Raw genomic sequence first — 27,643 nt, forward strand, 5'->3', positions numbered from 1 at the left:
CAAATAGAGTCCCTTCTATCGCACTAGTAAATTTGGTAATAAAAGAGATTGAATTTTAGAAACAATTTTTACACAGAAACAATTTTAAGTAGCAGTCACTTGATTATTCCAAGTGATTTAAAATTGCAGAATTGTAAAAGAGAAGTCTGTAACATACAACTTGCAACTTGTCAATTTGCTAATATTACCGGTTAGTAAATTATCGTGCGACAGAGGCCAGGTTGATTTGTTCTCATCACTTAACATTATTCACAAAAGAGGATGACCAATGATCGGGGAATGAGTAAACGTTTGTGGTAGAGTTAGAAACCACTCGAAGAATGTCTCGTATATCGCTTTAAACACATTAGAAAATAACGCGAAAGAAATAAGTTTTTTTAAAAGCCAGTGAAATACATCGCAAATTTCTAGACACTGTGTAACAAATATAATAATACATAAAACAGAAGGAATTTATATTGCAGTTCAATATCTACTACGGCATTATCTTTGCGATGCCAATCTCAATGTTGTCGATATTTCAATTAATAACAAGTTCCAATAATATTCACTAATAACGATTCGTATAAAGATATCGACGAGAAAACAATCGAAAGAACAGTGGAAGAGCCACAACACAAGCAACAGATACGTAGATACGAAACGAAGGATCGAACAATCCGTGTCAACAAACAAGAATGGTGCATAGCCTCGACTCCGTTCATCAAGCAAGTATTTGAAATTAATACGCGCTTACGTAAAGCATCGAGGTCAAGTAATAACGCTGAAAGAGCTATTGTTTCTAGTGTTTCAGCAACGAACCGAGGTTTTTACCCGCAGACACTCTGTCTATCCTAAGTTTGATAGCCGGTAGCAACGACTCTGGGATTCTGTCCTGGCTCTACGTATCGGAAATGCCACTCGTCGATTTGTACGGTATGCACTTGACGCCTTTGACCCAATCCGTATAAACGGAGAACGTGCATACATCGAACCCTCTTTGTGATGTTTACCAGACCGATAATTAGAGTCAGAGTTAAGTGTACACGCTTGATAATTAGACTCCGAGTAAGCCTATTACGCGCTTTGCGTCTTCGATTGTACCAGCGAACCACAATCGACGAATTACTCCGCAGCGTTAAGGTGTACGATATCTCGGCCTGGGAAATTCCCATGATGTGGCAATATCACGAAAACTTGTAATTTCAAGGGTTGGAAGCCTGTTTATTTTTATATCGTATATAATCGCTTAAGAAAGTATTTGGTCACTTATAGAAACTTTTTTTGGTGCTTAATATAGAAATAAAACACGATGGCCTTGATATCCGTTAATCGCGTGTGTTATGAGGAAAAATAAATTACACTCTATTTTTAAGATTCCATTAAAGCTTGCGTTTGAAGATTAGCAAGTATCAACTTGTGGACGGAAGTGCACACTTGTACTATCTGGAATCTATGAAAGTCAAATGCAAAAAAAAAAAAAAATGGAAAGCAAATGAATTTATTAGATTGTTGAATTACCTTCGCCTTTCCTTTCGTGTACGTCAGGTGTTAATTTCATAATAAATATAACATCGCTAAATAAATCGTACTTCTACGATTTAAAGAAGATAGAAGCAAGATATTTTCATTAATCCTTTATAATCAGGTATTGAGAAAGGTTTTTATAATGACAAATTTGATACCAATAAATTTCCATTTTTTTCGAGCAAAACAGTTTTACGAAATTTTTTGTACTGGGCGCTTTTTATGCATAAAGTGTTAAAAAAAAGGCAATATTCGAAGAGATACGGACGTGAAGAAGAAGCGTGAAGAGCAATAGGATTAAAATTGCCTGTTAAAATCGACCGCAAAGTGTTCGAGATCCTTCCTTAGATTCAGAAGTAGCAATATTTAAATTAAATTTATTTTGGCGGTGTTCAACCTGTTGCGTTTATCTTGTTTCGCATGATTCTTGTTTGGCAACAAGATTTTTCTCTGGAATAATCTGTTTACCCGAGTGAAGGCAAGGGCGGAAGCGATAATACGACGACGAAATCTCAAGATCCAATTACGGAGAGAGTGGATATCGCGGAAAGGATTTGGCGGAAAATCGAATCCAGTTTGGCCGGTTTGCAACAAGCGATTCTTGACGGAAACGACGACCGACCAATTTGTCCGACTGGGTAATTTTGCATGATCGGCCCACGACCGGATTCCCCACTGACTTTGACGACTCTTCTTTTCTTCGCCTCGACACTGGGTGATAACAGAAAGTATAAAAGAAGCAGCGAAGCGTCGAATAAATGCTCCAGGCGAGAAAATTTCCTTACGCTCTCGTCTGCTTGAACTGCTCGTGCGAGAAAACTGATCGATCCAGTGCCCCTTGTAAATAACGACACAATCTCGAGACCCGCCTTGCAACGACAATTTTTCTCAAGAATCTCATTCACAATGAAATACTTTTCCTCGCGATGCTTCTCTCGAAGATCGTCTCTACCGAGAAAAGAAAAATCAATGATACGAATTATCGTAGCCTGGTATCGTGACTTCCTTGAGAATTACCTCAACTAAATCCTATTTTTATACAGTTTATACGTGCGCTAGATATGGCAGTGCAGTATTAAAGTTGTTAACTAGGCAGAATGAGTTGATCCACCATTCGAATTGTCAATCTCTTGGACATAATAATCGTTTTTATTTAGAAATTTAGGTACTATCGTGTTTAATTAAAATATCAAGTCTTATCATTTCCTTTGTATTATGTTTATTTCTTTTTCCGTTTAATTTAAAACATATAGTCTTCTGTTTCGTAATTATTGCATAATATGATTTTACTTAATGTGATAAATTTCATATAACACTGCTGTTCTTCTCGTTTATTTTTCACGTTTGTATTACTAACGACAACCATCCTCCAAACTTAGAAATTAAAGATATAGAATACACAAATAAAATTTATATTTAAGTAAGGTCAAACATTTAAACGCTACTCGTAGCTTAATAATATGTATTAAAACGTAACTTTTATCTTCGGTTATATCGATCCGAGAACAGCGGAGTTTAAGGACACAGAAGAATGCAAATGTTTCAGCGTATCTTAAAAATTGCAAAAATTCCAGACAGAACGTTTTGATGAAAGAGAACGGTATAGCTAAATAAAGTTCCAACTCATGGTCAATTAGGGAAGCATCGCCGTGTTTCTAAAGCAGACGCGATTTAGAAGTTTCACGCGAAATCACAGAGATTCAAACAAAACTTGCGCCACGTACGTTCGTGTTTTCGTCCCTCTTTTCGAGCGAATTTATTTTTTCCTTGCTTTATTCCTGGCTATATTTTCGGAGAAGTTCCTGGGTGCGTTAGTTCGCGGCATTCTCCGCATACCAGACACGTGAGTTGTGACGAAATGTCGGACAAACTGGACCACCGTGAACAACACAGAAGCCGGATAACATACAAAGCCTTGTGTTTGGTTCGTTTGCAAAAGGTTTCCCAGTCGCACGCGGAAAATCTAATAAATCGACCACCGGAGGGAACAAATAGTTTCTTTCCTAGCCTGTTGATTTTTATCTTCGTCATCGTGTAAGTGCCTTAAGGAATCCGCGAAGAAAAAGGTCGAGTTCTATATTATTACGTAAAAATGTGGCGCAAGGAAACACAACGTTCCTCGATTATACTCGTTACGACGGCGATTCAATTAAACAGCCGGTACGTTCTATGACTGCATTTATCGCGGGGATATTTTTCCCCGACGAGAAAATATACCAAGTACCAAATCAAATAAAAAATTTCACCGTATCACTGCTAATTCATAAAATATAGTATCTCAAACACATGTTTCCTTTCGTACGAATCTGTTTGCCGGAAAAATTGAAATCTCTCTCTCTCCATCGTCGTTTGTGTCTATCTTCGGGTTTAACAAGATACGATTACGATCTCTGAATAGAGATGGAACAAAAGATACCTCGATTAGCAGTCAGATCATCTTTACGTTCATCTAACTAACGTGTTGCAAATGTTGAAATCTTTATTCGCCGGTTCGTTCGCGTTAAGAAGGACGAACAGAAATTTTCCTGAAAGCAACGCGCTTTCATAATAACTGATTTCCTTCCAGGAGTTTTCGAGCGCTCAAAGATTCCACGGAAAGTTTGTAGATGTATATACAGCGGAATACTCGATAATTCTATTACGATATTAACATTTCCGCGGAATACTCGAACACGATGCGCTAGGATATCGGTGTTACGGACGAAAGTGAACGCGTCACCGGAAGTTTGAAAGAAGTTCTGGCGTTCGGCCAGGAAGTTCTGAATAAGATATTCCCTACGATCGAAACGTTATTCACCGACCGCTTCGTTGGGTCGAGAAGCGAGAAAAATTGGCGAAATGATGAAAAAAAAAAAAGAAAAAAGATTTCGACGAGAGACAACGCGCAGAGAGGCACATCGTGACATACATATGGATATTAAAGTTGAAAATGACAGCGCGAAATCGCGTGAACTTTGAAATTTTCAGCGATTCGCGATATGGAAGGCGATATGACATGAAACCTGTGCCATCTTCTATATCGTTCGCAAAACGTTTTTTCGTGCATCAAATCGTTTCTATATGCCCGTGCCTGTTATCTAACGGGAACCCAAGTTGAAATGAATCGGCGGTTAACGAAGACGAATGCGTCGGAGCAGAAATCAAAAGACGGATGCACACGCGGCAGGAGAATTTTTCTACGCGCGAGAACATCCGGAACGGAGACATTAGATGCGTTAGAGACGTTCGAATCATTAAGGCGAACTTTCATTTCGTCATTTCGTATTCACAATGGAAGGTCATTGGGGGGTCAATGATATGCAAAGAGATAATTCGAAATATTGGGGGAAGGCTGTTGCAAAGCGGCAGGCAAAGATATTCGACGGGTGTAGAACGTATCGTACGGTCGTGTGCGTGACATGATCGTGCGCGCAAAATGCAGTCATGGTTTAACGTTATATTCTGCTCAAAACGCTATATCGATCGTAACTCTTCCGCTCGCATAGATCTGCATCAGCGAGATATCGTACACGGCTCTCTCACGCGATCGCCGTGCCGCTCAGAAATCGTGTCTATAATTTCATGTAATTTCCTCGTGGCGATTACCAATATTTCGTCCTCTTCATCCGACTTTTATCAAGGAAACGTATTGAATCTAGCGGAAATATTATCCACGACAGTCTTTTTTTCTTCCGCTTCCTCTCCTCGTCCTCTATTCCGGGGAGCTTTGACAAAACGCTTTGAACACAGTTTCATGCTGCAAGAGGTAAAAAAAAAAGAGGGGAAAAAAGAGAGGTAGACATCGACGATGGCTCTTTTTCATCTTTTATCGTTATTCGTCTTTTTGCCAGGGAGACATATTTTCCACGGTCATGACGAGACTTTGTAAAACGTGACAAATTTTATATTTATATTTTGCTCCAAGTGCCTCTAGTCGCGCGGACGACGGATCGTTCAACGATCGGGAAAGGTGTTCATTTTCAAGTTCTTAGAACGACGAATGCGATGCAGGTCGGTTGCACCGTGATTGCGCAAAGCCGAAGCTCTAATTCGTCGAAAGTATCATCGGCATGACGACTGCTTGACGCCGTAAGTGCGCATTCCTGCATTCACTCGCGACACTTGACAGTGCTACAAAACCAGATTCACCGAATGACTCGGACGTCTTCCAGAGGCGAAGGTCATTGACTCGGGCCCGCAATTAATCAGTGCTCTCGCATAATTAATCGGGCGCCTCCCCGTGTCGCCTGCAATTTGCGACAAGACAACGATTTCTAATAAAGATGCCACGCCCTTGTCGGATCATCGGTTCCTCCACGACCTTAACAAAGATTTTATCGCGTCGTTTATACGTCAGCATGTTATTTTTCGCTGGCCGTTTCATGCAAAATCCAACACGTGTCGTGCTATATTTTTATAAGTATTTGAATTACAAAATTTCCGAGTTTAAATAAATATCATTAGCTTCAGTTGTGCAGTAACAAATAGTAATATACGAATCGTGGATTTGCATAAATTTGATTATCTAGATTTTAACGCTAATCTTACCAAGCCCGGTCAAATGACCAGTTTCAAAATTTAACTTAAAGTTGCACGTTCGTTGCTATTTCTTTCGTCCATCTAGCTTTACGTAAATTCTTATATTATCTGATCGATCGATTTCTCAATTTTTCTTAATATAAGAATTAATATAAGCGAGTTGAATAAATTTCGATAATATTACCATGTAGTAATAGTTAATGAGTTAATTGTGAATCTTCGTGAACTTGATTCGACGTGATAAGTCACATTTCTTATTCTTTATCTGGAAGCAGCTTTAGAAATGTACTACGTTATCCGATCAATCCCAAAAATAGTTGTTTAAAGCAATCCTTTCGATCATTTTATTATCATATTATATCATAAGTGAGGATGTTTGTAACGCATTGAACATAATGAAGCGAAATAACGTTATCAAAGAATCAGTGAAATGTGAAAATACATGCGTTCCGTATATGAAAATAGTAACTTGAGACTATTTTAGACAGCTTGTATGGAATTAGATGAATGGGTCTGAGTTCGGTGACATGAATCGGCATAGATATCGACATTAATGCGATAATTTTCGAGTACTATTATAATCTCAAATTACTTTGATATACGGAACGCATGTTTTTTCATGCTTGACTTCCGAGATAACGCTATTTCCATTTTTATGATACCGAATACTAATAAATAATAAAAGTTGATTTTACATCGAAAGAATTATTTTTACAATCTATGTTGATTAACCCCTTGTTGTTAGACCTATATCTATTTGGCTATACATTTATTCTTATCATACTTCTTTCGGCGAATACTATAAGGCTTTTAGTTCAAGTAAGAACAAACAATTATAACGAGAAAAACGTTGAAACTGAATCATTCGACGTTTATATTAGATACAAAGAAAAACCACGTTTTTACTTATAATTCCCTGGTATTAAAATGATAATCATAATCTCATTAATCTAGGAAAATACATCAATATTCATAAACTAACACAACTTTACACTTTAATGATTGCATAATTTGACGCGTATATAGCCACGAGTCGCAATCAATCAATAACATAATATGCTAATCAAGATCCGTGTCAAAGATCGCGTAGACGAACAGAGTAAAAGGAGGAATAAAAAACAGATGATAAGTGTGTTTTTCTAACTTGAAAACGTGGCAACGAAGCTGGATCGAAAATTTCCGTGCTCTTAACGTGGTTCTTCGTGCACAACCCACGAATTACGTAGATATAACGAGATTGCAGGTCGACGGTTTGTTACAGAGCGTTGACTGTGTCGTTAGAGGCTTGAAAGCGAAGTATCCGGAAAACTCGCACGCGTTACACACTAGGAAAACCTCGATGAATTGTATCGTGCGTAGCTTGAACAAGCTGGGTTAATTACGCGAATGGATAAAAGCATTAGCCAAAGTGGAAAGTGTCGCGGGTTAAACGTCGCCGTTGCTCTTGGCGACGATGCGGCTATTAAATGGAACACGTGAAATCGATGTGAAGGAAGAGAAGGATAGAGAAAAAGAGAAGAGGAGAGGAAAAATTTTCTCGATTCACGGTAAATCGATGAAGAAATACGAGGTGACCGAGACTATGGCGTTAGGAATCGGCATATTCCGTGTACGAGCACGTTATTCGATTCGCATCGAAGAAATGACCGATCGAAGCAGAAAGCTACTGGGAAGATTTTATCAAGCCGCTGCTCTGAGTAGATATAACCTGTCTTACCGGTGCAAACGAGACTCCGGGAAGACAAAAATCACGACGACAAGCTGGAAGAGTATCGAGCTGACGTTGCACAGCCAGCCAGTTCTAAAGTGGGAAGAGTAACGTGGCGGTTTTGCATTTAACTATTCAGAACGCAGCTCTACTTATTTACCTGTTTCGTTGAAAAACAAGATCACGGCGCATAACAATGACGCGGATGGTATCGAGATTATAGAGAAGAAAAGGGTAGCCGGCGCGGGGCAAAAGTAGGCCACTCGAGAGTCTAACAGTCGCGTATACGATTCCCATTCTAAAGGTGTGCGCGCTGTCCTCGTTAAGAGGTAGAGGGTTGCGTCGTTAAACGCAAGAAATATATTCCCAATGCGAGATAACGGTATGGAGAAGAAAGAATGGAAAGAGAAGGGAAAGAAATAATCGGCAAGGAGTCGATGTTTTCGATTACGATCGTCTGACTGACGTCGTTGAAAGGAAAGAGTGCCGCGGCTTCATTTCGAATTTCAAGCTGACCGTGTTCCAGAAAATCGATATCCCGAGCCCTCGACGACAGTAATGCTATTTTAAAGCGCAACGCGAAAGCGTAATAATAACAACGAGAGTTGCGAAGAGGCCGTGATACGGTGCGCCACCAGCCGATCGAGGGATAATTAAGAGAAGCCAAACGAACGATATCGAGAGAAACCGGATGAACAAAGCGGAACGCGACGACGCTGCGAGACGGAGACACGACATCGCTGATGGTATATGTACCTTGTACATAGAGCACACAAGTAGGCGGTGAAAGGGAAAATTATGCTCTGGCGTGACTCGACGCGGCCAAAGCAAAGATGCACGTGTTAGAGATACATTCGATTTTCCAGGCGCCCGATAACCTCGTCGAACGAAACGTCAACGGAGAATCGCGCGCACAGTTTGCACGATAGACCGTTTGCAATGCAGAGTAGGTGGTCGAACGTAGGTAGAAATAGGTAGGTAGATAGGTAGGTAGATATTGGTAGATAATGCTAGAATAGGGTGGTGGCACGAGCAGACGATAAAAAGTGGGCCGCAACGCATGTTCACCATGGAGGAAAGGAAAAGCGTCTTTAGGTCCACGTGTTGAGAACTCGTGCGCGGACACTTTTAACCCTCTAACCTAGTCGAAGAGAGCTGCTTTATACAAGCCATCAGCCAACCAGCGTACCGACTGCTCGACCGAGCAACCGAGTCGGCCCAGCCTTCCGACGACTAGAAAATCGAAGCAGAACGTACGAGAAGCGGAGGCAACATCGCTCCCATCGATCGTGACCTACCAGAGAGAGCCTATTCCACCCTCGGTGCCCCTCTCTTTCACCCTATTTCTCGATCCTTACCCTTCTTTTTTCATCCCCTCCCTTCTTTTAATCTCATCTTTCTCCTCGTATCACCCTTACCCCGTTCCTTAACCTTACCTGTGCGTGAATATATCTCTCTTCTTTCTATCCAACATCTCTCCCTCTCTCTAATATCATCCCTTTGCTTCTACATCTCTTTTCAACGTGTCTTCGCTCGTTCTCCATCGCATCGATGGCCCCTCCGTGCGTTTCGAGTCGCCTCTCTATCGGGCTGTTCCCGCAATAACGACGCACGCGTGCCACTCCATATCGGACGTTGGTCACACTTCGGCCGTGCTGTCTCTGTTTCGCCGGCCTCCTCTTTCCGACTCTTTTCTCCCCTTTTTTCACAACCCACTCCCTTTCCCCCTATCAGCGCTTTTTCTCCGCTGCCATCAGCCACGAGCGCGTGCCGTTTATTCCGTTGCGTTATACAACGAGTTGGGAACTGTATACACCATGCAAATCGAATTCCCTCTCCACGGTCATCCAATGATGAGCTACCCCTTGCATTCGGATGTCGCCACTGTTAGCGGTATTTGAAATTTATTTTCCAAATCGATCGTTACGGTAAATATTCATCAACTCAAAATCGCATCGACTAGTCGGCTGCGCCATCAGAAAAATATATCGACCGCGAAGGGTTAAATCTTGGTCGAATTTTCTCGAGTATGATGTTAAAAAAAAAAGTATCTTTCCCCCCTTTCATTATGTACGATTTTGAAGCGAATATCTACGCGATACGGGAGTTCGCGAAATGAATTCACACAGATGACCATCGACCGTGAAACACTGTGATGCTTTCATTTCGAGTTCCGTAGAGTAATACACAGTCGACGTGTTTTCCTTTTGCAAATTTCAGAGCAAGATATCTTGAGACAGTCTGGTTATTTTGGAACTATAGGTTGGTTATTAGGTCGGGTAAAAAGTTTTCTCGTTCATTTTAGAGAACTTCGGATCTAATTTTCGCGGAAGCGAAACTTCATTAAGCAAATGGAGGGCTTGTAAGAAAACGAGCCACGTTACATCTTTTGGCTTCTTTCATAATATCATTTAGTCGTCATTCTGTTAAAAAACGAGACTTGCAACATGAAGGAATCGGTAATATAAAACATGATCAGTATTTTGATTTATTTTGTAAATATATACTCGGGAATTTCGTAATACTCGTGAATCGACACGAGAAATTCTCGCGTCTCGCTTGTTATCAGTTATTGACAACGATACGCGTACATGTGTGATATAAGTATCTACTCTCTGGAAAAATAATTGAAGTTGAGAAAGTCTGGGGCAACGCAACGATGCGTACCAAGTTCGTTTCAAGGTGCGAACAAGTTCTCCCTTTGACATTACATTTCCAAAGAAAGTAACACGATTTCATTCGTCGGTTTTTTCTGAAACTGAAGAAAACTTAACAAGACCTCCGGTTGACCCAATAACACTCGAATCCTCCCACTAACGTTATTCAGCATTGCAGAAAAAGGTCACTCGAAGGAAAAGTATAGAAGATCTCCTACGGGTATTTCATTTATTTAATAAAGTTATCTGTAATTTATTTTACAAGGTTACGTCGCCTGACAAAGGAATTTATCACTATTTCAGAGTTCGATCGCAGATCTATCGTACAATTGAACTTCGCTTCATCGTGTTACGAGCGACTAGCGGTTAAAAAACAAACAAATATCCCGCGACTATTCTATTCGTTACTAGGAAAAACTCGATACGAGCGAAACGAGCAGCCTTCCGTCAAATTTGTGACGAATGTTAATCCAATTTCGAGGGATCGTCACTGTCGAACGATTAACGCGGTATGCGTTTAATCGAATTCGCGATTAGGTGCATAGATACTTCTAGTGAAAATAGCTTCGTTCGATTGCTTCAAATTCAATTATCGTATATATACGTCATTACATAGGTGACTGCGATAATTCGTGGAATCATGTGAAATTAATTTTCGTAGTTCAAGCTATTCAAAGTATCATGTATTGAAAAGGTGTATGCTGGATTTTCTTGAATTATTAAAATGACAGAAAATAACGAGATATTTTATTTATGAGATAAATTAACACGAATAATTTAAAGAAGTCACGTTAGCTAGGACATTTTAATTAAAGAGTATTGTATAGCACTGTGTCATCATCAAACGTAACGCCTGTTGGCAACTAGCAAAGGTTATTCAAAGTAGTAGCACGAAAACCAATTCATAAATTAATTCATTGCAAAGTTAACGCCGGCTAATAAAATAATACTGGCGCTTCTATGCATAAAATAATTAAAAATCGTTCATTCTCCTCAGATCTCAAATGTCAGGGGTTCGGTGCAAAGACCTACTCGCAATCACCAATATACGTAAATATGTATATCCGCTATTATACTTATTTTCTGACAATTGAGTAAAAACAAAACTGTTTACTAACTCTGAACAACTCGATTCGTAAGATAATTACAAATTATCTACTCACAGAACGCAGATACTGCAACCAAAAAGCCTTAAACATCGACCTATACTCCACAATCGATATACAAAATACAATCGTTTCATTTCTCAATGTTTCTCAAACATCAGCCACGAAACAAAAGCTGCCTGCACATGGTAGCAGCGGGTCTGTGCGTTTCCATAGTTCGTTGCACGAAGCGAGAGAAAATCGATTCCTAGAATCTATCTCACAACGACGACGCCAAGACTACGCGAACGAAAGGAGGAATTTCGAAAGTGTGGCAGCCGACGAAGGACCTTGAGGATCCCTCGTCGAGGATCCCTTCGACCGTTACCAGGGACAGCTGTCTGCGAGCAATGCCGCGAACCACCATAAAGTGCGGCTTGGCCGACGATTCACGACGCGGATGGTAACAAATGAACGAAAGAACCGACGACAGAGAGCAAGGAGGAAAGAGAGAGAAGGTGGAAAGCCGCGCAGGTGTCACGATCGAGACGAGTCTCCGGTGCACGTTGTAGCCTGGCTTGCACTTTGTGCGTTGCACATTTCCCCTTCTCTCTCTTCTACATTCCCTCTTTCTTTGTCTTTCTCTTTACCTCAGTGGACTTCTCCACTGTATCGCGTTGTCTTGTTCTAGACGCCATTCCCTACCTTCTAGCGTTTCTTCCTACACCACATGAAGCCCCGTTCACACGGTACCTCGACCTCCAGGCTTCCTAGGCTGCATCCTCCCGAACCAATTGCCACCAGGTCAGGGATGAAAAGAACGTTCCCCGAGTTTAAATCCCCTAAGAATTCTACAGTTTAATTTTCCGAGTTTTCCTAGATATAAATGTCTGAAGTAAAAATGATATTTAATGTTGTTTTTGTGTTGTTGGATGACAAGGACTATCAACGTGAAGACAGAAAGATCTAATAATAGAATGCACGAATGGCGAACACAAAGCGAAGATAGTCGCTAGAGACTAGATTTTGTTGCAGAAGCGTCTAAAGTTTGACAACTGGAATTGATATATAAGTTATTCAGAAATTAAACTCATCAACTTCGTTTTATGGAACGTTCGTTAACTTTACTGCCAAAGTACACGAGTATTGTTTAGCGTTTGGATAGAAACAGGTTTTGTTATAATTGGAGTACAGACTTCTATGCATTTATGGGAAATTCAAAGATGCAGAAAAATGCATAGGGCGCAAACGATACACAGAAATATGTAAAATAAGCAAAGTACGTGAAACGAATCGCTTCTCAGGTTCTGCTTTTTCAATATCATTTTCATACAATTTGCCTAATTTACATTTTTTAGATAGAAGCTCGTTCATTTATCCCAGCAGTCGTATAGAACATCTGACAATTCTGACTATAGTCACAGGCCACAGGATGTGATCTTAGAAAGGAAACTGGCAATCATTGGATGACGGGACACCGAACGAGCTCCCATACCGAAAAATATGCCAGAACACGTGTTGGCGAAGCCCCAGAACATCTTCGAACCGAATCCTTAGGATCTTGTAGTTCAATGCGCCCCGAATGCGTCACGATATGTTGCGCGTGAAAAGTTTCTCGGCTGCGAGCTGCCGGTCGTGAAACAGGCAGAAATTCACGATCTTCATTGAGCATCGAGTGAAAAACGTCCTGACGTTTTCCGCGAATAACGGGCTCGGCAGCTCGCGCGGAAGCTGTTTCTGTCGCGACGTGAATTCGAATGATCTGACTGTCCTCGTGCAAATCTGGAATGCGCAATAATGCTGGAGACGGCGTTAGCTATCCGTGACGGAAACGAATTCCAGCCGAATCGCACGGCGAATCATCGTGAATCGAAGTGCCGAATGGAAAAGCACCGAGACGATAATAAAATTTCATTAGGGATATCACGTTGATAGGATCTAAGCATCGATATGCCAGTACGCGGTAATGATCTTAAAATTTTGTTTAACGTCATCTTGTCTTAATCGCGTTTTGCATCTAGCTAACAAGATCTGCGGAGCTGAGTAGACTTTTTGTTCGATGTAATCTCATTGATGACGAAGCACTTGCTAGAGTGTCTCTTTATGACTATATGACAGATTCGGACTGATAACTTGTCGTAGGGTGGATTGTTCAAAGACTAATAGATCGAGAAGGAATCGTGAAAAACAGAAGGTTTACAAGGGTTTTGGTGTTTAAATTTAAATTTAATTTAAATTTAATTTAATTTAATTTATGTTAGAGAAGCACAGCGAAAACAGACTGTGGTCTATGCCAATCGAAATAAGTTAGGACAATCGAATTACAAATTAGCTTGATGAAGGCAGTACCCGGTTTAAATAGAAACGAATTTAATTCGATGACCGAAACCATGCAAGTCGTTAGGTTAACTAATTTAGTAGAAAGTTGCGAGACTCTTTCTCGCTAAGCAGATATCTATAGATAATACCATGGCGCGATAATTGAAATGGCCTGATGCAAGTTACGCGCAGATTCTGAGCTGGAACAGAGGGATACATAATCGCGTACGAGGCCATTACAAAGATCAAAATACAAAGCGCGCTTTGTGAAACGCGCTCCTAGATAGCATGGAATCACTAACACGTGGCCGGTTAATTAAACCGATCCAATTAGCAATAGTAGTAACTTGTTTATACTAAGGCAATTAGTCGTTGATATCGCGTATCCAACTATATTTTATCGCGAGACGAGACGAACGAGAACGAGAGACGAACAACACGACGAAATTGCAGACATGTAATTTCCACTTAATCCAACGAGAAGGGAGAAAAGCAATCTTCGTTTCGTGTTAATTGATATCGAAACTGAGTAACGAACCTGTCGGTTGATGAAGTTCGTCGTTCAATCCGCAACAGTTAAGAAGAAACAACGTTCATCGGTTACATATCGAACGAAAACGTCCAACTACCAAGCTTCCCTCACCAAGTTTTCGTTGAAACGTAGTTTGCCCACTAAATTTCCGCGCAACCCTAATAACTCGTAAGCCAAATCCGCAACGAAACTCGTCAGTGTCGCTAACTATCAATGCGCAACGGATAACTAATTAAATTTCCTAACATCCACGCATCGTAATAGAGAAAGGGACAGCCGATATTTCTTTCCCCTAACGTTCAAGATACTACACGATCAACGAGATTATGCTTAACTACGGATGATGCACCCTACGAGATCGAGTTCGTCGCTAATGCACGTGGGGCGGACCCGAGTGCTAATTAAGCCCAATCTGTGCCCATTCTGCCGATACTACTACGGCGAACGACGTGTCAGTTTAATGTTTGGCGCCATCGAGGCTGATGTACTATCACGGAATCTACGTTCCCGGTTCTACAAATTTACAATTGAGTCGAATCAGTTGAGTTAAATTATAGACGCAGCAAGGGGGATTTCAAGATCAAAGCTAAATAGAGGTCGGATCAACGTTAGATCAAGGTTAAATTGAAACTAAATAGAAGTAACAAAGGAGGCATAAACCTAGAGAAAACTATTTTTTTTTCCAACCACTAGCTTCGATTTTCTTTGTATTAGATACTTTGCTGAGATGATTATTGAAAATAATCAAATTATATTTTATTACTAAACCCAGCATATTTATATATTTATGGGAAATTTAAACGTATAGAAATGAATAGAATGCAGGATATTTAAAATAAGACATGTATATATGGACATTAGGTATAACATATCAACATATGAATCTGTAACAATATACGCAATGTATTTATTACCATGCAACCTGTCTTTATTAAATCGAAACCATTACGTATCAATATCATGATCGTGTTACTTGATCAAAAGTTATCTTGATCAAAAGGCAGATAAATCAAAATGAAAATACGCGATTGAAGGTAATAAAGATATATATAAACGAACATACAGAATAGACGTATTATTTGCGATATTATCCTCGTTTCGATCGAAAGACACGAAGAACATAAAAGTTTCAATCGGTCTGTGTCGTCAAAACGATAATCGATATCTCAAAAATGGGAAATTACATACGTGGAAACATGTATCGAAGCATAATCAAAACCACAAAACGAACGCCTCAATGAATACATACAGCATTACTTTAATTATTCGTTGCATCAACAAAGCCTGCAACCTGAGGGCTCGACGATACACGAGGGCTTCTCGAGGTTCGATTTATCGATCTTCCATGGCCTCTTTTAACGTTCAAAAGTCAATTTCAATGTCGCGATATGACGTTGCTGGGACGAAACGACAGAGCCTACCCACGAATTTTTTTGTCGAACGAAATGGGTAGTAATTATGAAATGTCGAGACTTTAAAGGAGGAACCAGTGTGTAATTAAATTTGAGATAATTACATTTTTTAAATTTATGATCGGACAATGAATAATCAAGAAGAAAAGTTTCAGCGTTTCAGAATCCTGTCGCAATAACGAGATCTATATTCTCATTTTTCATCCCTTTTTCCCTTTTCTCTTCTGTGATACGCTTCAAGAAAATACGCTTGAAAAACATACGAAAGCGCAATGTTAAAACATCTCAGATATTCGCGGTTTCCGTTGGTAACTGTATTAATTGAAACGTGTATTTTAATGATGCTGTTATTGTCGGCTGACACGAGCGAAGATAAAAGACGACAAACTAGAAAGAGGAGGTGCGTTATCGATTTACCTTCTCCCCTTTTTCTTTACGGCCACTCTTTGCATCGCAAGCCTTTGATCTATACCACGGGTCTGCGCTAGCTTGACGTAATTAATGAGAATAATGGTGGAGTAGAGAGGTGCAAGTATAGTTCCGTGTCCAGTTCGAATAATGATTAGCAATTACAAAGTAGAGCTACTTCCGGTTAAGATACTATCGGAACGTCACATCGAAGAACAATCGTCTCAAAATTGTCGAGAAACTTCGAATGTCCGTCGCTTCCGACAGTTAAGAAGATTTCACGTGATCTAAACTGATCCGGACGACGAATCCAGACGGAACACGTCTACAATAACGTGAATGGAACAGCGAACAGGAATAAAAACGCGAGCGACTCGACCTGGATATAAACTCAAGTGTGAAACACACTCCTCTATAAATGGCTAATGAAACAGTTAATTAAAAAAGACGGAACGTCTGACCACGATTTAACAGCTATCTTCTTCCTCCTACACCAAACGTAGCTTAATATCTACCAACACGGAAAGTTGCCGCCGTTAAATAAAAACTCGGAAGCGAGTAGAAAATATATCGTTTAATCGAGACTATTAGCGCTTAACCAGAAAAAAAGTCCTTCTGAAAACGCGGTCGCCAACTCGCTGCTTTTTTACGTGCAGATAATAAAAAAATCGCTGCTATCTCGGCAACTTATCAACGAGTAACGAATCGACCCGCAAACAAATTTTCAGTCGTAACGTAAAATCCCGGTGATCGCGTATAACTTGGTCGTCAGTTCATTCCATCAATCACGTATAATCCCGATCGTCCATTGTCCTACTCTCTTTCGACCTCTCTTCTTTTTTTATTTTTATTATAATTATTGTTGTTGTTGTTTTCACTGATTTTCCTTTTTTTATTCGTTTCCAGCGTTGATATAACGGAAGCAACAGGTTCGACACTACGAACTGCGGCGTAAACTGCACCGACGACAGAAATACGCTTTTTCAAAGGGGGGCGGCGGTAGGTTCGCGTTGGTTCGCAACGCGCGTGCCACACGGAGCCGAGAATGTAGGCCAGAGTGCGGAGGTAATTTCGAAAATATTAAATCAGACCGGCCAGTTGCCAGGCAATCGGCGCGGGACGGTCAGACGATCGACCGCCGTAGACATAGGTTTAGACGTAGGTGTGAATGTAGGTCAGGGTACCAGCACGTGCAGCCGGCCCGCGAACAGGCAAAAGAATACACGTCGTAAATGGGAAGTTCGTTCACGAGAGCCACTTTCGGCCCACCTCCTGCCGTCTTCTCACCACCCTCAGCTGCCCTCGAGTGTTTTCCCTTCGACCTCGGAGAATTTCGCGGTGCCGTCCGCGTCGAAACCTTGACGAAATTCACGCTTCATTTCAAGGACCTCACCGACAGCGCTCTTGGATTGCAAAACTAATCCCACCCTTGCGGGAACCACAGGATCGATAATACCTAGCGGCACAGGGATAAAACGTAGTTCGACGTTTCGATCAACCAAGAGCTTGTTTTGTTGCTAGGGAGAGCTGTACGTGCGTTTAAGTCTATCCCAAAATCTCTTCTCTCCTAGCTATCCTGTTCGATAAAGACTGACGTGTATTCGGAAAGGTTCCCCAGGGGTCTGGCTGTTGCGAATTCTCTCAACTAGGTGACGATCAATCAGGTTGCAACTAATCGCTTGATATCGCGAACTTGTGAACGCTATTAACACTCAAGGTGCAAGTACATTAAAGATACCGAATAATGTTATGTTTAGTTGATTTATTTGCACACTGTAGTATAACACGAAGAATATGAAGCTCTGATGAAGACTCATTCAAAGATTGAAGGCTAGTCAAGGAAGCCACGTTTGGTATTTATATGCTAACTCTCCTTTCCGGGGTTGTTCTTCTCACTATGGTTTTTATGGGGGTAGGAATCTATTCTTTCCAATCTTGTAATTGTGTACCCTCATGGGCGCATCTCCTCCGGTGTTGCTGATTGATACCAAATGTTTACTTTAGAGCGGGACCATCGAGTACCGAGGCTGCTAATTAGCCTCTCTATGAGATCCGCATCGTCAAGTTTACAATTTGGCAGGTAGGAAATTCGGATTTTCCCAAAAAAGGTAGATGAGCTGTCCAAGTCATAAACTGATGACACATTAACAACTTTATTTGAGTATTTTCAGAGATCGTAGGTAGTTAAAGTGTATGGATATTTTAACGATATAATACTGTCGAAGAAATTAATTGCCATTGAAGACTTGATGGATAAATTGTTCAAGAAAAATGGAGCATATTGTACGAAGTACTTTATTAGGGTCTTCTCGACGAAGAAAACTTTCAATACTAAGCATCGAACTTACAAAGACAATAGAAGAATATTTTAATAATAAAAATGAAGAACTTTTTCCAGATAGGCGGAAGATAATTATAAACAGAAATGGATATTGTATCGAAAAGTAATTAATGGAAATTTCAGTTACAAAACGGTCGATCTCTTTCTTTTTAAAAGATGAAAGCAAGAGAATCTTTCGAATAACCCAATAATTTATGCTCGATGAAACGAAAAGGGCAAGAAAGGTGACGTTAAAATACGAGATAACTGTGGCCATGCAGTTTAACAGAAATTGCAAATTGTAGATGCGCGTAAATCTAATCGTTTACGAATAATTGAAAAGGGTCTGCGAGATTACGAAATACGAATCTATGATTATTATACCGATTAACGACATATACTCCTGGTAACCTACGATATTATTTTTCTCATAAACTTAAGGAAGGAAGATTTAGATATAGTTAGAAATAAAATTTGAAGCTATCACGATTATACTTAAATGTCAGACGCTGCTGCAATCCAGGCGCCACGTTCAATTATCAAATGAAATTACCAACCCAGGGTAAACCTTTTTAACGAGTAATCTTCTTTCGTCAACTCTTTCCTCGTACAATCTACGACCAAGGCTAATTCAAATATCTCGAACTTCATAATTGGCAATTTTCTCTGGAAAAAGTTATCACCCATTTCCTATCTCTGTTTATATTTTGGATTTTACACTAACAACTGTAAATCACAAGGACAACCATAAATCACCAGATCTAATATCGCGGATACAGTGGCTCACGAAAATATTCCAGTTGATCAACGAGGCTTCTTTTAGCCTCGGTTAAAAATCGAATCGTTTGGGTCATTGCCCTCGATTGCTTATTCGCAGACGGAAATCGGTTCAGATAAAATTAACAGCGAACCAATACGTCGTTCCCGATCGAATATGCTAAAAAAGTTTCTTAACGTCAACGTGATCGACATACAACTCCAAAATAACAGCATAATTCACGATGGAACGACTATCGATCGTTCGATAATTTTTCTTCTTAAACTTCCAGTGATAATGTTGCCAGGTCACAGCCATTACTCTAAATAGAAATGTATGCTAAAAGCAGAGTGTTCAATGGAATAATCGATACAGGATTTTCACCTTTCCTCGACTCTGGGCCAGTTAAATTTTCATAAACTTCACCGAAGAGCTAGAAACACGATTGTTCTCAGTATCTTCGACTCGCAATGTGGAATACATACATCTTTCAAAAGCCGGTATTGAATTCCACAGGGCTTAAGATCCTGTTAGACGATCGTATTTGTTACCTGACCATCGTTGGATTGGCATGCCAGCGAAACACCTTCGTGGTAATGTAACCTTCGAATATACGTGAATCAAATTTCGAAAGGATCTGAATCTGCTTTTTCATCTTCGTCGTTGTGACCACGACGAATTGAAATTTCTCCCATTGATTCATCTTCCTAGCTTAGCAACTATTAGATCGCCACTCGTAGGTACATATGAAACGTAGCTATTGAATTTGACTAATTGTTTTAATAATAATTTGATAATAATTGTTTTAATAATTTGATTTGATTAAATCTTTCCACGTCGTTGATTATCAGGCCGATTTAAGAATAGAAGTAAAAATGGGTATAAATAAAACATGAAAGAAAAAGAAGAAATTTGCTATACGTAACATATTGAATGTTAAAAAGATTTATAATCAAAAATAAGAAGAAATATCAAAACCTCGTTGAAAGTCACCGTGAAGAAGTTCGAATGAAGGAAAAGTGATGTAAATGTTGCTGGAAATATAAATTTAGCAAAGTTTAAAGGCGTTATCTATTTCAGCCAGACAACCTTTCGATGTATGAATTATTCTGAAAGAAACTGTGAACAGGGAAATGATAATAGCTGCGTTCTATAAATTTTGAATTCTAAAACTGATAATCCTTAGAAATCTCGAACAATGAAGCTGCAGACGTGTACTGAATCATGAACAAGCTCCTTTGATTAAATACAATATTCTCTGAACAAGCCACATACAGTCAAAGTCTTATCTAAGAAAACGACGTTTCGTATTCGACATTCACCCCGATCTATCAACGATCAGATGTCGTTTCCGCGATCTGAATTATTCCTGTTATGAGTGTTGTAAAAATTCGATTTTTCAATTTGAAAATCCAATAACGCCACGTAGTCGATGTGGACGATCGCGTTGCAGGGAAACAAAATCGCCATTCCCTTTCTAACAGGCACCTCACTTCGTTAAGTTAAATTGTCCACGGGACGAATTTAAGCGGTGTTTTTTCTCAGATACTTTTAATTATGTTTGCGATGGAACAGCAGTGACGCTAATTAAATGCAGATTGATAAGGCGAATGGATATTCGAATAGCAGGATGAGATCCAATTAGAGAGAAGTCTCCAGACGGTTCAATTACACGTGAATCTGCGAGAAGCAACTCTTATTCAACGATAGCTAACGTTTGACGTTATAATATCATCTGACGTATTAAATTAACAGAAATTATTAGCCACGAAACAATTGCTTCAAGCTATACGTTTCCACGTTAATTGAGCAGAGTTTTATAGTTAATTGAACCGAGGTTCATCACGTTCACCTTTTATCAACCATCGATAAATTTCCCTTTTTCTTTTTCGATGTCGAAACGATGAACTTTAAGCCGTCAAGGTTTAATGTTAACGCAATATTTCTTTCTTTAAATTTCGTAATTATAGAAATTTTCACTTAAGGGATGAGCTAGTTAGCAAATTAACAGCGCGAGCAATTACAGAGAATTACAAGAGAATTTTTATTCGCGAAAACATGCCAGAGAACGTACGGGAAAGCGGATTATACGGACACTTATGATACTTCACATTTTTCCTTGGTCGACAAAGCGTAGCGTGATGCTAGCACGAAAAATATCTTGCTCGTGTTGACATTTTGATCTCGAATGCACGGTACGCGCAGGGCCGACCCTCTTTCTCGAGATAAAATTTCAGTGGAAGAACCAGCTCTTGCAAGAGACGTTAGGTTCGTGAAGTGGCTCTCGATGTTACGTTTTAGGCAATAAAAATGTTGTACGTTTTCATCGTTTTAACTTGTCGCGTGTAACAAAGAAAAATACGAGGGGAAGGAGAAACGAAGGCAAGGTAAAGGTAGAAATAAATAATACAGGTAGTCGGATTTTATTTCGTCGAAATACTTAGGTAACCGAAGTAATAAAATTAGGAGAAACGAGGCAGAAGGAAATTGTATAAAGTTTCCTGTACGCGCCCTTAATAAATTTCCATGAAAATTAGTTTCTAAGTGGCGAAGGAAACTTGGCCGTGTTCAACTGACCCTGTTAGAGGCGGAGGCAATGAGGTACAATGAGAAAGAAGGTGCTAAAAAGAAACCTGGTTTTATTCGGTCCAACATTATTAGTTCCCGGAAGAAAAACAATAGGAAAGAAAAAATGAATTTTAGAATCTTAACGAGGTACGGATAGATGGTCGAGCTCGTTCCACTCGAAAGTGAGAGAAGAAAAAAAAACGGTTCGACGTTGATGAATTTAACGACCGAACGATACAGCGAAAGTAAAAGCAGAGAAAACGGAGGATTTTCAGGATGGAGAATTAACAAAAGAGAAAGTATAAGGTAGATATTAATTCCATAGACTTCTAACTACTGCTATAATCTAATCGGAAGGAAGTGATCAACGTGTCCTCGTTTTCTAGATACGTACACTTTTTTCCACTTCCTGTATTTCTATCTTGTCTATCGAAACTAGAACTCGAATAAAATCAAACGAATCACAGTCTAGAGTTCGCGTATTATCGAACAAGACTCGTAGAATGTTCTGCAATTGTTCTGCAAGAAGATTCCAACATTTCCAACGGAATTTAGCTGTCGAGACATTTGTTCGAGTAATAAGGCGAGATACAGAGAGTACCGGGAAACGAGACACAGTGTGAAAAGCGTCGAAGCGAAAACGCCGCCAGTTGAAAGGAAAATAAAATTCAACGTCGTTGTTCGTAAACAGCGAGATAGCCGAGAAACGACAGAAATCCGTCGAACTCGTGAAAATTAGAGCACCGACAACGAGATCGTAAATACAATAGCATGCTTGACCTTACGCTAGAACCGTACACTGCGTCTTTCTAACGAAGTTCTTGACCTCGATGGACCTTCAAGAATCGATACAAGTAGATTTTGCATTGAATTTGAAAAAGAAAAAGATAAGACGATCTATAGTTAGATTCTAGCGACTTGCAAATTACTGATACGATATCGTAATGTGTATGTATTTTGTGTTAGCCAAGGACATATGCAGTTTCTTTGTCCATTGAATTCGAACCACTTAAAACTTTCAATGTTTTCCAGTTTTATGATAATATTGAGAAGCGTAAGCGGATTTTACCAACGAAGTTTATCTTTCCATTCTTTCTCCTCGTTTCGTCTCTCATTTCCATCCACCGATATTTCGTATGCGCTACTTTCATATCCTCGTTATTTTACTAAATGTTCTGAATTTTAGTCTTGAAGTCGGGTAACGAGATGATCAAGGATAAACAGATTCGAGACGCTTTCAATAACATTCGAGTGCTAATTATAGAAATACGGAGATATGATGTATGTGATCATTTCTACTAGTATTATATAATATCTAATATCTAATAATAATTTGAATAACCAAGGACAATTTACAATTCGTGTAAAATAATATAGCGTGTTATAGTCAGAGAAAGAATATTTCTGTGATTTTAATTCGATAATCGGGAACTGTATAAGCTCCGATGGCCATGGAAACGATCGAATATCGTTTATTTAGTTTAATTCGATTGGATATACGGTGGATTGAAGAATTTAATAATAGCAAAGGGGATCGCGCTATCGTCGAGTCATCGACGGCTTCTTCGGATTTCACCAAGGATTCCACTTCCATGACATTAATCGAAGGTCACGAGATGCGCACAACATGCCTGAATCAACGAAAGGTAAAGTTTACATCGCGTACACCGGTCTGTATATCCTCGTCTCGCATTAAGCATCAGCTGGATAGTGTAAACTACTCGTGACGACTTGTGTACAGGACGTTCCAATGACTCTGTCACCAACCAGCTGTGCTCGCTTCTATTCATAACACGAGCGTCCATTTCTTCTTCTCTTTTTTTTTTTTTTTTTTTTCAATTCCATTGTTCGACGACGCGTGCCTCGACATATGTATGTATTATGATTCGTTTGTATACAGATTTTAAAGCTCCCTTGATCCGTGTAAACCGTATTCGAAACTATACGCGGATAAATCGCTGCAATAGAGTAGAGGTTATAAAGATTGATGGAACGTGAACGAGAAAAATTTGAAGAAATGTTGGCAGACTCGTCGAATGAAACGAAGTTTCAACGAAAAATTTTATATTAATTTAGTAGGCTCTAATTAATAGGCTCTTCACAAATACGATTCTACGTATATATTTCTAAATACATACTTGTAATTTTAAAATCATATTCACAAAATCTTCCGTCCTAGTTAAGGATTGAAACACTCGTCCCACTTAACATTTCCGTGGGCATTTTTTGTGAAAAAGCAAAGATTTCAACGCAATGCATATTAAGTAGGATATATTTTTATTTCACTAAGATAAACCGTTCTATGACTTCCATCATCCACGTTGAGAATATTTTATGAAACTAATTTGTAACATGAATTAAACTTTACTTAGATAAAATTCGATAGATAACAATAAATTTACGTTTTTAATCTAATCTTTCTCTCTTATGGCTACCTATACGTGTATATGGGCACACTCTAGAAATAGGAATATATTTCCACGTTAATTAACAGGAGGCATAATTCCCACCACCTATGAAAGGGCTAAAATTCACCCTGTCGTATTTGTTTTGCATATCGTCTGTATTCTACTACACCAAAACTGCACGAACATTTCCTTCACGCAATTATCCCTGCAGAAGTTTATCGCTCGAACCCGGAACTATGAATAGCCCTTTACACCATGATAAAGTTCGAAACACAAGCGCTACCAGTGTCACGACATCATAATCAACGTAAGGGAACACGAGTGGAACACCCTGTATGTAGTTAGCAACTTCGACAGCCAGAATTCTGTGCGTGCGCGTTTACGTTTAGAAGCCGAGGCCGACTTTGGCTAAAGAGGCCATCGACGAAGACCTCGGTATTATGTACTCTCCGAGACGTATGCGTGCGCGTGCAAAAAGCTATTCGCTCGTTGACAAAGCGAGTACAACGGGGCCCCAACGAAAGAGCGACCGAACCAGTCGAGCAACGATACGCTTTGTTCGCTTGGCTTTTCCCCCGAAATCTCTGCCTCTTCGAGCGAAAGTACTTGCTACGAACGCGTGAGTTTAATTCTTTTATCGAAACCTATGGTGTTTATTTCACGAGAGAATGAAATTTAATAATGCCAGAATTGAATCGTTGGTTCGAAGGTATATGCAAATGAAAATCACTGGCGATGAGTTTGATGAATCATATTTTAAAAGTTAGTTAGATCGATATGATATCTCATCTGCGAAAACTGTCGTTTTATTTAGATTTGGGATAAAATACGTATATTTGCCTCTCTCTTGACTATTGATTGTGCAGAACTTCGTGGTTTTATGCATATTTAATTAAAAGACGTATCTTTGGATCTGAAGTAATTCAATAATGAGATAATTTCTTTCGATAAAAGTCGAAAAATCAAGATGAAGATATTCTCGTGTAGTTTCGAAGCGATAAAATGTTCTCTTAGAAACGGATCTTTTTCTATCCCATCTAGTTTAAGCCTGTTTTATCAAGCACGAATGACGAAATAGCCATTGTAGTGACAAATTAAATGCAAGGTGTATCCGGAACGGTACAAGAAAGGAAGAATAAAAGACAAAGAACGCGAAGATGCCTCTGTTATTGCGACCCAATAATAGCGACGGTTGGTTTGTAGTTTCGCGACGCGGAATACGAAAATATTTCAAATCGAGTGATATTTTTAGATCGTGGCTAGCTTCTGCATATACGCACAGGTGCATCGAGCGAGTGCAACAAAAATCAGGAGGAAATTGCTTCTCGTGAGTCAGAGGGGCGTTAAAAATATCGCTGCTCTTTTTCCTTTCTTTTTGCTCCTTTTTCTTCTCCCCTCTTTTTTAAAAGGTCGTTTCGCAACATATAAAAGAAGGAACAAGCGAGAAATTGCGTTGAACTTTTAATTCGAAACACTCGTTCCGAATGGTAAAAGTACCTGTGAGAATCTAAACAAGCTCCGTAGCGAATAAGAAGTAAAAGGTTCGATAAAACATTTAAGTAACGGTTACACTTTATTAACAAGCTTTACAATGTGCCTGCTTAAAAATATTTAAAGAAGTACTTCCCATGTAACGGATAAAAATAATTAATACAGGGACATTTTAAAGATAATTAATATTTGAAACAGTTCCTTCCCTTCTCTTTCTTTTGTTTTTTCTACTCAGTCCATTCCTTTCTTCCTTTCCTGCAATATTCTCTATTCTTCCTTTCTCATTCTGTATTCTCATTTCCCATTCATCGTTCTTCTTTTCTTCTCCCTCTCTCTCTCTCTTATTCCTGTTGCAAAATATAAGAATTCCTCCCATTCGCAAAAATATGCACGATATTATGTCCAGTTCGATATTGCATATATCGAATATCCACTTACAAGAATTATAAATATATTGAAAATAGTTTTTTAAAAAAATATCAATCGTTTAAAATCGTCAATAGGAAGGATACGAATGTTGCTGATCCACTATATGTGGCCAATGAAGATAGCTTTACCACAAATCTATTAAAAATTATTTATAGTAAGATCTCGCGTATATCTGTTAATTCAACCTTAATCACTTAAACGAGACGCCATCCCTAAACGTTTTTGCAATATCCTTCTTGCTTCCGTAGTAAGCTCCAAGAACTACCGGCCGTAGAAAACCGATATCACCCTGCCAAGGATCTTACAGTAGCGCCAAGATAACGATCGTTTCATCGTATCATCTTATGAATTATTCTACAAAAATTCCATGACCTACGCTCATCAATATCGGATACTTCATATGCATACATATATAATCAGGAAATCACGGGAAATGGGTCACGAAGATCCGATGCAACAAATGAAAGAATAGCGTAACAAGCGCATAGGAGCAACGAACATTTTTTTCTCCCTCAATTTCTTCCCTTTATTTCTTTGTTTTCTTTTTTTTTTTTTTCAGTTTTTTTTTTCTCGTTTGAAACGCGATAGTCCCGTTAATCAGAGCTAAACGCACGAACGACCTAGTTTTTTCCCTCTGCGATCAAACGTTTTACCACGATGCTTGGGTAGAAATTTAAACAATAGAGGGAATATCAAAACCGTCTGGCGGACACAGATAACCGACCTCGAACGCGGCTCTATCCGATACACGTAAGAGGATAAACCGATCTTAATTTTTCGTAACAATAAATCCGCCAGCTTAATTGTTTTCCTATCTGCGCGTTCCACATAGTGCGATTATTTGTTTTGTTGCAAAACATCGCAATAGATAGATTGACAGATAAAAAGAAAGTATATTGTTACTAGGATCGACGACTCTTTCCTTCGTTCTTTGAGCGTTCTATTTCTCCGTAACGCACACCTTCTCCGCGAAACGCATTCCCATCACGTTCCGCCACTTGGCTTCTCGAGATGATTACGGATGTAATCGTTTCTATAACGTTATGTATTTGCAACGACCTCTGCACAATAAATCCACCGACAACGCGCATTCTCCCCCGATTATGTCATAAAGTAGAAGACTCGGTGTGCCAAGTAGTCTGCGGTAATAGCGAGAATTCTTGGAATGTATTTAAACATAACCAATTGACGAGAACAAACGATTAGCTTAAACAAGATTTTATGCCTTCCGGTTACTGTTTGTATAATTTCTTTATTCCATAAATCGCGAAATAAGAGTGAAATTAACAAGCGCCAACTTCCGCTTGTTTCTTCGCTCTTTTGTGATTCATCGAAAACCTGGTCTTTCCGAAAAAACAAATATTCGCGAGAATTACCGAAAATACCAAAAATCGCATCCGTGCAAGTTAATTAGAAAAAATAAATGTAAATTTTGCGCTACAATCGTGAAACTGACCTACGTTATACGTACAATGATACACATAAAACCATGTTCAGAGATGTTAATAAAGCTAAGTGACGTTAA

At 39.4% G+C, this 27,643-nt stretch overlaps 1 protein-coding gene across 8 annotated transcripts in view; it reads right to left on the reverse strand.

The window, feature by feature from the left end:
* LOC132907842 (casein kinase I) overlaps positions 1–27,643 on the reverse strand; it is a 58,166-nt gene that overhangs the window by 14,097 nt on the left and 16,426 nt on the right. Inside the window, exon 1 of one of the 8 annotated variants that reach the window (XM_060961274.1) lies at positions 12,180–12,203. The exons of the other annotated variants lie outside the window; for them this stretch is intronic. The gene's annotated coding sequence lies outside the window, so the exon portion shown is untranslated. Of the gene's footprint in view, positions 1–12,179; positions 12,204–27,643 lie in introns of those variants that run through there. 8 annotated transcript variants of the gene reach the window in all.

This window comes from Bombus pascuorum, chromosome 6 (genome assembly GCF_905332965.1).
Source record: "Bombus pascuorum chromosome 6, iyBomPasc1.1, whole genome shotgun sequence".
Taxonomy (NCBI): domain Eukaryota; kingdom Metazoa; phylum Arthropoda; class Insecta; order Hymenoptera; family Apidae; genus Bombus; species Bombus pascuorum.